Source organism: Mytilus edulis, chromosome 3, assembly GCF_963676685.1.
Source record: "Mytilus edulis chromosome 3, xbMytEdul2.2, whole genome shotgun sequence".
Classification (NCBI taxonomy): Eukaryota; Metazoa; Mollusca; class Bivalvia; order Mytilida; family Mytilidae; genus Mytilus; species Mytilus edulis.
Window position 1 is genome coordinate 59893233 of NC_092346.1, and position 12889 is coordinate 59906121.

At 34.0% G+C, this 12889-nt stretch overlaps 1 long non-coding RNA gene across 2 annotated transcripts; it reads left to right on the forward strand.

The window, feature by feature from the left end:
• The first annotated feature begins 36 nt into the window (after nt 1-36).
• LOC139514905 (uncharacterized) lies at nt 37-4297 on the forward strand. 2 transcript variants are annotated; one of them, XR_011662744.1, is made up of 3 exons: nt 37-596; nt 2914-2982; nt 3751-4297. It is a non-coding gene; the product is annotated as an uncharacterized lncRNA (long non-coding RNA). The 2 variants fall into 2 exon arrangements; XR_011662745.1 differs by having other exon boundaries at nt 38-368.
• The last annotated feature ends 8592 nt before the right edge of the window (nt 4298-12889 follow it).

Genomic DNA, 12889 nt, shown 5'->3' on the forward strand with positions numbered 1-12889 from the left:
TGTTGAATGTGTTCAAAGTATTAAATTTTCAAAGAACTGATTGTGTTAAAAAGAGGATATTTTACCACAATGAGCCGCATCACAAAAGGATGTTCGGGGTTTGCTAATTTACGGAAAAAGTAATCTCACTTCGTACCCCGAAAATTTAACCACATATGTGAAAATGTCACAGCTTCGAAACGAGCTATCATACATATCCAAGTTTACGATATGGACTGAGCTACAGGAAAAAACGTTACCATTACCGCCTATGTAAAAACAATTAAAGATATTGAGCCAAATAATTTACAAAAAGATTAATCAGAAGTTTTCAGAGTGATCTATGGATGATTTCACCTTGTACACCCGGAAAAAGTGTGAAAATGATGGTTAGTATTTTTTTATTTATACCTAGATATCCCAGATGATTTTAGATAACCATTATAGATAAATACCAGCAAATTCTCAATGAAATTTTCGCTTTTAAAATGCATTACTGGCACGGGGCTGAACACTTTTTTTAGGCACAATTCTAACTTTGTTTACACCCCCGAGAGATCCGAAAGGAATTTGTTTATGAATTGAAAAAGGCATGAACTAACATAATAGTTTTAGCTGTAAGTAAACATGACACAATACAGTCTTTGTTATGTAATTATCACTCCGGTTTACAGGAATAACTGATAATCAAGGGAGATAACATACTTCATACGAGTAAAGTGAAATACATCATCACATTTGATTTTATCCAATAATTTGACCCATGGTCAGTAGATATCATATGCAGTTAATAAACAGTCAAACATGTACATGTATTAAGGGAATCATGAATTATTATTTGTAATACACACTAGCAAATCACAAGATATTGTCTTTTCTCAGTGAAAAAGGGGGAGGATCAACAAAACTTTTGAAAACAATATTGCTGCACCTTTTCAACTATTAAGCTAGTTAGCTAGCACTCGTTGCTGCTAATATAAAAGATTTAAATGAAGGTTGATAAGCCACAAGGGAGAAGCATTTTTATACGACCGCAAATTTTTTTAATTTTTCGTCGTATATTGCTATCACGTTGGCGTCGTCCTTGTCCGAATACTTTTAGTTTTCGCACTCTAACTTTAGTAAAAGTGAATAGAAATCTATGAAATTTTAACACAAGGTTTATAACCACAAAAGGAAGGTTGGGATTGATTTTGGGAGTTTTAGTTCAAACAGTTTAAGAATTAGGGGCCAAAAAAGGGCCCAAATAAGCATTATTCTTGGTTTCGCACAATAACTTTAGTATAAGTGAATAGAAATCAATGAAATTTAAACACAAGGTTTATGACCACAAAAGGAAGGTTGGGATTGATTTTGGGGGTTAAAGTCTGAACAGTTTAGGAATTAGGGGCCAAAAAGAGGCCCAAGTAAGCATTATTCTTGGTTTTCGCGCCATAACTTTAGTATAAGTAAATAGAAATCTTTGAAATTTAAACACAAGGTTTATGACCATAAAAAGAAGGTTGGGTTTGATTTTGGGAGTTTTGGTCCCAACAGGTTTTTAGGTATAAAGGGCCCAAAGGGTCCAAAATTGAACTTTGTTTGATTTCAGCAAAAATTGAGTAATTGGGGTTCTTTGATATGCCGGATCTAACTGTGTATGTAGATTCTTAATTTTTGGTCCCGTTTTCCAATTGGTCTACATTAAGGTCCAAGGGTCCAAAATTAAACTTAGTTTGATTTTAACAAAAATTGAATCCCTGGGGTTCTTTGATATGCTGAATCTAAAAATGTACTTAGATTTTTGATTATTGGCCCAGTTTTAAAGTTGGTCCAAATCGGGGTCCAAAAACTAAACTTTGTTTGATTTCATCAAAAATTGAATAATTGGGGTTCTTTGATATGCCAAATCTAACTGTGTATGTAGATTCTTAATTTTTAGTCCCGTTTTCAAATTGGTCTACATTTTAAAAATACCAAAGGGTCCAAAATTAAACTAAGTTTGATTTTAATAAAAATTGAATTCTTTGGCTTTTTTGATATGCTGAATTTAATCATGTACTTAGATTTTTGATTATGGGCCCAGTTTTCAAGTTGGTTCAAATCAGGATCCGAAATTATTATATTAAGTATTGTGCAATAGCAAGAAATTTTCAATTGCACAGTATTCAGCAATAGCAAGAAATCTTCAATTGCACAGTATTGTGCAATAGCAAGAAATTTTGAATTGCACAGTATTCATGGTATTACGCAATAGCAAGAAATCTTCAATTGCACAGTATTGTGCAATAGCAAATATTTTCAATTGCACAGTATTGCGCAATAGCAAGAAATATCTAATTGCACAATATTGTGCAATAGCAAGAAATTTTCAATTGATTGGAGTTATCTTTCTTTGTCCAGAATAGTAGTTGAATCAACTTAAATCATTGTTTTATACAATACACAATGTATATTCACTTTTGCTACCAACTGATAAATTAAAACAATCTTTACTATTCAGTGATAACAAAGGGAAAGGGGGATGTGAGAAAAAAAATGGGGGGGGGGGGGGTTAAACTTTTCTCATTTCAGATTTCATAAATAAAAAGAAAATTTCTTCAAACATTTTTTTGAGAGGATTAATATTCAACAGCATAGTGAATTGCTCAAAGGAAAAAAAAGTATTTTAAGTTCATTAGACCACATTCATTCTGTGTCAGAAACCTATGGTGTGTCAACTATTTAATCACAATCCAAATTTAGAGCTGAATCCAGCTTGAATGTTGTGTCCATACTTGCCCCAACCGTTAAGGGTTCAACCTCTGCGGTCGTATAAAGCTGCGCCCTGCGGAGCATCTGGTTCTTTCTTTGCGATAAAACTTTCAAGAATTTGATTTTTGCTCTATCAATAATAATTATGTATCTTAACCAAATAATAACACAGCTTGAGTAATTTTTTTGGTCTTATTTCAGTTCCAGACATATCATTACTTTTTAACCTGAGATGGCAAACTAGAGGTTTTAAAAAGTCCTGAATAACTGGTAAGCATTTTGTTTTATTTGGCAAGCTCTAAATTGTTTATTTATGGTATTTATGCAATTCAAATTACAGTCGGTATGTTAAAAATATACTGATATGAAAACTGTTGCTATGGTCTTGGCATTAAATGAAAATGCTTGGTTACTGATCTTTTCGACTCCATATTTCAAGTTGAACCTTGCGGCAACTGTTCTTCATGTAACACTGCAAACTATAATTAGGTTTGTTTTGATATGTCGTTAGTTAATGACGCCATATTACGTGTGATGCCACAATGGTTCCTTAAAAACCTCATGCCGATATCTCACTGATAAAAGATTTTCACTGAAATACATGTAAAAAACATTTTTTCTCAAATAGAATTGTGTGAAAGAACAAGTTTTGAAAATTTGCACTTCATTGCACTCTAATTATATGATTCAAATGACTTTTACAGTAGTTTATTGTGGTTTCTACAGTGTAAAATACAAGGTTTCCACTGGCTAGAATAATTAAGTATTTTGGTGTTGTTTTTTTTTATGAAATCTTCATTTTTGCATAATTCCTCTGTCAAAATGCACTTTTAGGCACCAGAAAATTTTATTGAATGCTTTAACAGGGTCTGTGTGTTGTAATTTAAGGTTACATTCAGATGTTTTGTCCTTCTTTTGACTAGTGAAGGTATACTGGAAGAAATTAATTATGCATACACTTTGTATTCAAAATAAATAAATATAGCGATACAAGTGTCATTGCCTTATAGTGCTGAAACAACTTTATTTTTTTTTCAGAAATGGACAAAAATACACAGATTTATTCAGAATGTCATACCGATGAAGATCACATAAAAGTATTTGGAAAAATCAGAACTATGGATTGCAATATGGGACAACATCCCTAATGCGCCTCGAAATGAGGAACTCAAAAGTCACGTGTAAAGAAAAAATCTCTGTGTAGTGATATTGGACATGTTTCTATTTTTAACAAATGACTGAACTTAAATTATTTGTGGTGATTAGGAAAGTAGAGGAACATAGAATAAATGTGTAAAAACTATGGAGCTATTGAATGTGTTCAAAGTATTAAATTTTCAAAGAACTGATTGTGTTAAAAAGGGGATATTTTACCACAATGAGCCGCATCACAAAAGGCTGTTCGGGGTTTGCTAATTTACGGAAAAAGTAATCTCACTTCGTACCCCGAAAATTTAACCACATATGTGAAAATGTCACAGCTTCGAAACGAGCTATCATACATATCCAAGTTTACGATATGGACTGAGCTACAGGAAAAAACGTTACCATTACCGCCTATGTAAAACAATTAAAGATATTGAGCCAAATAATTTACAAAAAGATTAATCAGAAGTTTTCAGAGTGATCTATGGATGATTTCACCTTGTACACCCGGAAAAAGTGTGAAAATGATGGTTAGTATTTTTTTATTTATACCTAGATATCCCAGATGATTTTAGATAACCATTATAGATAAATACCAGCAAATACTCAATGAAATTTTTGCTTTTAAAATGCATTACTGGCACGGGGCTGAACACTTTTTTTAGGCACAATTCTAACTTTGTTTACACCCCCGAGAGATCCGAAAGGAATTTGTTTATGAATTGAAAAAGGCATGAACTAACATGATAATAGTTTTAGCTGTAAGTAAACATGACACAATACAGTCTTTGATATGTAATTAATACTCCGGTTTACAGGAATAACTGATAATCAAGGGAGATAACATACTTCATACGAGTAAAGTGAAATACATCATCACATGTGCTTTTATCCAATAATTTGACCCATGGTCAGTAGATATCATATGCAGTTAATAAACAGTCATGTATTAAGGAAATCATGAATTATTATTTGTAATGCACACTAGCAAATCACAAGATATTGTCTTTTCTCAGTGAAAAAGGGGGAGGATCAACAAAACTTTTGAAAACAATATTGCTGCACCTTTTCAACTATTAAGCTAGTTAGCTAGCACTCGTTGCTGCTAATATACATTTCCCCTACCATCACTCAATTTCCTGCCATCACTGTTTTTGCTACCATCACTCGTTTCCAGTAACTTCGGCTTGCGTACTGGACTAACAGCTTTAAGGATTTTTTTAAAATTATACCAGTTTAAGCAAGGACTGCAAAGATATGCCAACACAGAAATAGTAATTTGCGATATGAACTGGCACAACTCTAAAATTCCAAAGGTGACGACAGTTAAGATGTTACATAATTGCGTGGAAAAACAGTCCCTAAAAACGCCCTTACCGATCTAAGTTGGTACAGGAACATATACGGTTCCTAAGTTGATAAAATATTTCAAATTTGACTACGGGAGAGCAATTGCAACAGAGACTGCTTAGTTAAGCATCCCAAATTAATAGCAGTTAAAAAATGATAAGAAAAATAAGTAAACTTTTATTTACTAAGGTAAAATAATTAAACGTGGCTGCGTGCTTGTACATCCATCCCAAATGAATGGAGCCCTGTAATTTAAACTGATATAGTTTTCTAAAAATCCTTAAAACTGTAAGTCGTATATATAAGTACGTCGGAACCAGTGACGACTCTACAACAGATTTTTCCATCGGATCACCAACAGTGATGGTGATACATGGTTGTGTAGATTCTGTATATATACAACTCGTCTAAACATCAGCCCAACAATGTTAGATCTGTAAATTTGCTTTCGCAAATTTTTTGTTCTTTCCTCGCTGGGATTCGAACTCCTGCTACTAAAATATCGTGACACCAAATCGCCCTTACTGTATCCGACGCGCTAGACCACTCGACCACATAGGCTTCACAAATATAAAGCTTTCGGTGGCCGGGTGTTAACTTTCCTCGTCAGTTTTAATCTAGCGTCGTAATACAGTACATGATATATAAGGCGTGAAGATGGAATTGTTACAGATCAGCTGAAATATCTAATGTAAAGGATCCTACAAATTAATGAAAGATACAGTCACACAAATTATTATATTTATTAGTACGTCTGAACCAGTGACAACTCTACAACAGATGTATCCATCGGATCACCAGCAGTGACAACTCTACAACAGATTTATCCATCGGATCACCAGTCTAAACATCAGCCCAACAATGCTAGATCTGTAAATTTGCTTTCGAAATTTTTTGTTCTTCCTTCGCCGGGATTCAAACTCTTGCTACTGGGATATCGTGACACCAAATCGCCTACACTGTATCCGACACGCTAGACCACTCGACCACCTAGGCTTCACAAAAATAAAGCTTTCGGTGGCCGGGTGTTAACTTTCCTCGTCAGTTTTAGTCTAGCGTCGTAATACAGTACATGATATACAAGGCGTGAAGATGGAATTGTTACAAATCAGCTGAAATATCTATTGTAAAGGATCCTACAAATTATTGCAAGATACAGTCACAGAAATAATTATATTTATTAGCTCACCTGGCCTAAAAGGCCATGTGAGCTTTTCTCATCACTTGGCGTCCGTCGTCGTCGTCGTCGTCGACGTCGTCGTCGTCGTCGTCGTCGTCGTTAACAATTTTTCAAACATCTTCTCCTCTGAAACTACTGAATGGATTTGAATGAAACTTAACATGATTGTTCCTTAGTATATCCTGCACAAAATGTGCGCTTCGATTTTTGATCCGTTGAAAAACATGGCCGCCGTTACTTAAAATAGAACATAGGGGTCAAATGCAGTTTTTGGCTTATATCTCAAAAACGAAAGCATTTAGAGCAAATCTGACATGGGGTAAAAATGTTCATTAGGTCAAGATCTATCAGCCCTGAAATTTTCAGATGAATCAAACAAACCATTGTTGGGTTGCTGCCACTTAATTGGTAATTTGGTCATTATCTTGAATATTATTATAGATAAAGATAAACTGTAAACAGCAAAAAAGATCAGCAAAGTAAGATCTACAAATAAGTTAATATGACCAAAATTGTCAATTGACCCCTTAAGGGGTTATTGTCCTTTAATGACAATTTTTCACAATTTGTTCATCATATTTGCTAACTTTAAAAAATATTCTCCTCTGAAACTACTGAATGGATTTGGTTAAAACTTAGCATGATTGTTCCTTAGATTATCCTGCACAAAGTGTGCGCTTTGATTTTTGATCCGTCAAAAAACATGGCCGCCGTTACTTAAAATAGAACATAGGGGTCAAATGCAGTTTTTGGCTTATATCTCAAAAACGAAAGCATTTAGAGCAAATCGGACATGGAGTAAAAATGTTCATTAGGTCAAGATCTATCAGCCCTGAAATTTTTAGATGAATCAAACAAACCATTGTTGGGTTGCTGCCACTTAATTGGTAATTTTAAGGAAATTTTGCAGTTTTTGGTCATTATCTTGAATATTATTATAGATAAAGATAAACTGTAAACAGCAAAAAAGATCAGCAAAGTAAGATCTACAAATAAGTTAATATGACCAAAATTGTCAATTGACCCCTTAAGGGGTTATTGTCCTTTAATGACAATTTTTCACAATTTGTTCATCATATTTGCTAACTTTAAAAAATCTTCTCCTCTGAAACTACTGAATGGATTTGGTTAAAACTTAGCATGGTTGTTCCTTAGATTATCCTGCACAAAGTGTGTGCTTTGATTTTTGATCCATCAAAAAACATGGCCGCCGTTACTTAAAATAGAACATAGGGGTCAAATGCAGTTTTTGGCTTATATCTCAAAAACGAAAGCATTAAGAGCAAAACATGGAGTAAAAATGTTCATTAGGTCAATATCTATCAGCCCTGAAATTTTCAGATGAATCAAACATCCAATTGTTGGGTTGCTGCCACTTAATTGGTAATTTTAAGGAAATTTTGCAGTTTTTGGTCATTATCTTGAATATTATTATAGATAAAGATAAACTGTAAACAGCCAATATGATCAGCAAAGTAAGATCTACAAATAAGTCAATTTGACCAAAATTGTCAATTGACCTCTTTAGGAGTTATTGCCCTTTAAAGACTTTTTTCACAATTTGTTCACCATGTTGACTTACTTTAAAAAATCTTCTCTTATGAAACTGCTGTATCAATTTCAGCCAAACTTAGGCTAAATGAGTTTCAGAGTTTCAGAGTATCTAGTATAAATTTTATATTTCATTTCCTTGTATGTCAAGAAACATAGCTCCTATGGCTAAAATAGAACATAGGAGAAAATGATTTTTTTTTGCTTTTGAAGAAAATAGGACGATTCAAAGAACATTTAAATAAATTGAAAAGCCAAAATAATCATTGATGAGAGATTAAACCAAAAAAATTCAGGTGAGCGATTCAGGCTCTTGAGAGCCTCTTGTTAGTACGTCTGAACTAGTGACAAGTCTGCAACAGATTTATCCATCGGATCACCAGCAGTGATGGTGATACAAGGATGTGTACATTCGGTATATACAACTCGTCAAAACCTCAGTCCAACAATGTTTAATCTGTGTGTAAATTTGCTTTTGCAAATGTTTTGCTCTTCCCTCGCCGGTATTCAAACTCATGATACTGAAAGAGAGACGAACGATACTAGAGGGACAGTCAAACTCATAAATCGAAAATAAATTGACAACGCCATGGCTAAAAATAAAAAGGACAAACAGACAAACAATAGTACACACGACACAACATAGAAAATTAAAGAATAAACAACACAAACCCCACCAAAATCTAGAGGTGATCTCAGGTGCTCCGGAAGGGTAAGCAGCTCCTGCTCAACATGTGGCACCCGTCGTGTTGCTTATGAAATATCAAATCAGGCAAATAGTCGAATTCGGTAGGTCACATTTATGAAAGGGAAGGGGATTGTAGTTACGACGTAAGGAACATATCCGATATCATTAGTGAAACGGTTATTCCATAACGGTCAACCAACTCGTGATGGCGTCCGTAAATTTTACGAAGAGATGATTTCAACTTCACCATTTGGAACTCTTGATTTAATAGCTTCCTTGTAAGCAACAACCCTCTATAAAAAAATCATGATAGAAAATGCAAGCACGAGAATATCGTATCAATAGGCTATTTGCAAATTCCCGTAATTGACCCTGTAATTAGAGATCCCTAAAAAAGTTGTCTCCCTTATGAGGGACATTAATTTTTATTTACAATGTAGAGCTAGCAGAAAGAGCAAATTTACCTGTGCGTGATGTGAGTAATATATAAGGTTTTCAAATCTTTTAAAAACATTAATTTGTTGTTTAACTAAATACTTTTGACATCAGAAATTATTTTTCGTGAAAAATTAGTTAAACCGCCGAGACATCACTTTCAATTCATAATGCTTTGGATTGGCTAAAGCCAATGGAACCAGTCTACGATTGACAAAGGGAAGTAATCTGTTTAAAAGGTGTGTAATAATAGAATCAAATCGGTAATTGGCAAATGGACTATTGGTAGATATATACACCGTGTGCAGGTGCTGCTGGAATGTTGCTACTAGAAATGGAAAGTTCACAATTGGAAAGCTGAAATCATCTCTTTTGTCGTAAAGTTTTGTTTTCAATCGACCCTCATTGTCAATTTCTAGATGTAAGTCAAGATATGAGGCCGACTTAACTGTATCTGTTGTATCCTTTATCTCTAGTTCAATGGGATAGATGCGTTCGACATAGTCACCAAATTTTGAATTATTTAGTGAAAGAACATCATGTATATAGCGGAAAGTAGAGTTAAAGGATATTGCTAGCTTCTTATCTTTCTTTCTAAGAAATTCCTGTATGAAGTCAGCCTCATAATAATAAAGAAACAAGTAGGCAAGAAGAGGGGCACAATTCGTTCCCATTGGAATGCCGATAGTCTGTTGAAAAACACGTAGCGAACGTAGCAAATATGTTTTCAATCAAGAAATCAAGCATCTGGATAATGTCAGTTTCAGTACTTTTTTGTTTGAATCAGAGTGATCCTTTACAAAGTAGGATTTATCCCTTTCTAAGACAAAATACTTGTATCTTCGTTGGCCATTCTTTTTTATGAAACAAAGCAATACCAACTCTTTCAATTTGTCTTTTAGTTTGGAATGTGGAATACTTGTATAAAGTGTAGAAAAGTAAAATGTTTAAATACTATTACAAGATGAAAGAGAGTTAGATTGTATGTACTCTAAAAGATCTTTGGAATTTTTAAGTATCCACATCTGATTCACACCACCTCTAGAATAGGCAGTTTCACAATAACTTTGCAGCCAGTCTCTGATTGCTGATAAAATAGATGTTAATAATTTAGAAAGAGGTTTCGTGGAGCACTTGGAAGACTCAGCAATACACCGTTGTTTGTAAGGAAACTTATGCAGTTTAGATATCCAATACAGCGATGGAAGATCCAGTTCATCATCTTTGGTTGAAATTCGAAAGAAACCTAGAACAGACTTATGCTTATCCAGTATTTCCCCTTTGGTAAGTGTCGTGAGGGTATATGTCGGGTTTCCAAGTGAATTGTCAATACCTAATTCGTTTATCAAGCAGTTAATGTAATGAGTTTCACACACAAAAACGATATTGTTTGGGGCATTATCTGCGGGAACAACAATATATTTGTCATGAAGGTAGGATAAGTGTTTTGTAACACTAGGGTCTTTAAAGATTCACGTAGCATGGGCATTGAAATATCGTGACACCAAATCGCCTGCACTGTATCCGACGTGCTAGACTACTTTAACGTCGTAATACAGTACATGAAATATAAGGCATGAAAAGAGAATTGTTACACATCAGCTGAAATTTCTGTGACTGTATCTTGAATTAATTTGGAGGATCCTTTACAATATATTTTTTTGCTGAAATACAGGTGACTTTTACACGATTATTATTCTAGATATACCGAATGAAACCAGTATACATAGGGGCAAGTCCAAATGAGCACGAAAATCTGATACACTATAACAATTTCGTCCCCGAGGGTATCACCAGCCCAGTAGTCGGGACTTCAGTGTTTACATGAAAATTAATATTTGGTCATTTTTATACATTTACTATTTGCTAATGTATGAATTATTTGGAATACTAAGGATTTTCTTATCCAAGGCATATGTTACCATAGCCGTATTTGGTGCAACTTTTTTTTAGGAAGTTTTGGTTCTCAATGCTCTTCAATTTTATACTTGTTTGGCTTTCTAGCTCTTTTTAATCTGAGCTTCACAGACGAGTCTTATATATAAGCTTGGTTCCTTGATAACTAATTATGCATTGTTCGTTGTTTCTTGACTTTTTGTTATCTGGATAAACAAAGGCAACAGTAGTATACCGCTGTTCAATGGTCATAAATCAATTAAGCGAAAACAAATCACAATCACAAACCAAAAACCGACTGAAAACATACATTATTTGTGTGTGTTATATAGGAAATTTGATAATGTAGATTTAAGCTATGTCCCAATTTAAGATTTTTAAAATGCATGCCTAGTTTTTGTTTCAACACCAGCAGTTTATCTAATGCAGAAGATGACCAACGTATTACAATGAAATAACTGTCTCTGAAGTCATTTCACACTATACTGTAAAGACATGATCTTTGTACATCCTTCACCAGGTTCAACTTTAAATATTCTACATGGATTAAGTAAACAAGAAACTTTTAAGTTAAAAACAAATTGGGAAATAGAATAATACTAACGTAATTGGAAATTTCCTAATTTTATATTAATTCATAATACTTACGTAATTGGAAATTACATTAGGAGATTTCTAAGCTATCCACAGCTGAAGAATCTTTCTGTACTTTGTATACTGTATTTTCTTCACATCAGTTGAGATATAAATAACACAACACTATACAGTTAAAAAAAATTCTTCCATTTTCTATAAATTTTTCTCCTTTTTTTTCAGAATTTTCTTCCATATATACAAAATTCTTATTTACACAGAATTTAAAACTTTAACGTCTATGTGACGTAAATAAAAACGAGTAAAGGTTAATTCCGTTGTCCAGTCTGTTGTGTCCATAATAGACTTCACAGATGCGCCGTTATAAAGTGCCCAAGATGGGCCCAAGGCTCTTGTAGAATGAGCACGATTTTTTTTGTCTTTTTCATTGTAAGCACATTTAATTGCATTAACAATCCAAAACGAAATAGTCTGTGATGTAACCGGTTTATACGGTTCAATAAAAGATAAAAACAACTTGTTCTCAAACTCACTGTCAGAGTTTCTAAAAGGTGCAGTTTTCTTCAAATAATAATAAATAGACCGCTTCGGATCAAATAATTTATCTGATTGATAAGACGGAATAAAAATCTTGCTGCCAAACTGTTTTGGTCTATCCTGTTTTGATAGTCCATGACGAACAAAAGTCACCCATTTCTTCTGCACAACAATCGACTCTTCTCCAATACACAAAGATTTAGAAAAACCTTTCTCTTTAAACTGTTTGTCGATAAAAAAAAAAAAACATGCAGTCAGATAGAATACTGCTGGATTTGGATGAAATATGTTTGTTTTTGGCTGGTGTAATAGATCCTCCCTGAATGTCAGGCTCCTTGGATAATATATTATGTACTTCAGAAGATTTGTGTACCAAAGTCTGCGTGGCATTTGTGGGGCTATTATAATTAACTGACAATTGTACCTCGTCATGTGTTGCAGTATTTTTGGTATTAGACACATTGGAGGGTATGCATATGCATACATGTTGTTCCAAGGAATTGTTAGAGCATCTATTGCATAAGCCTGAGGGTCTGGGTTCCAGAAGCAATAGATCTGTGTTTGTCGAAAAATCGCAGAGGCGAAAAGATCTATGTGAGGTGTCTCCCAAATCTGAAACATTGCATGTGTTATCTCTTTGTTTAATTACCATTCCGTTGGTTAAATGGTCTCCTAGAATGTTCTTTTTTCCTGCAATGTGTGCAGTTTTCAGAAAAATTTGATTTTCTAGTGCTCATTGCCAAAGTTTCCAAGTTCTCATACACAGCTGGGAAGAACGAGTGCCTTCTTGTTTGTTTATG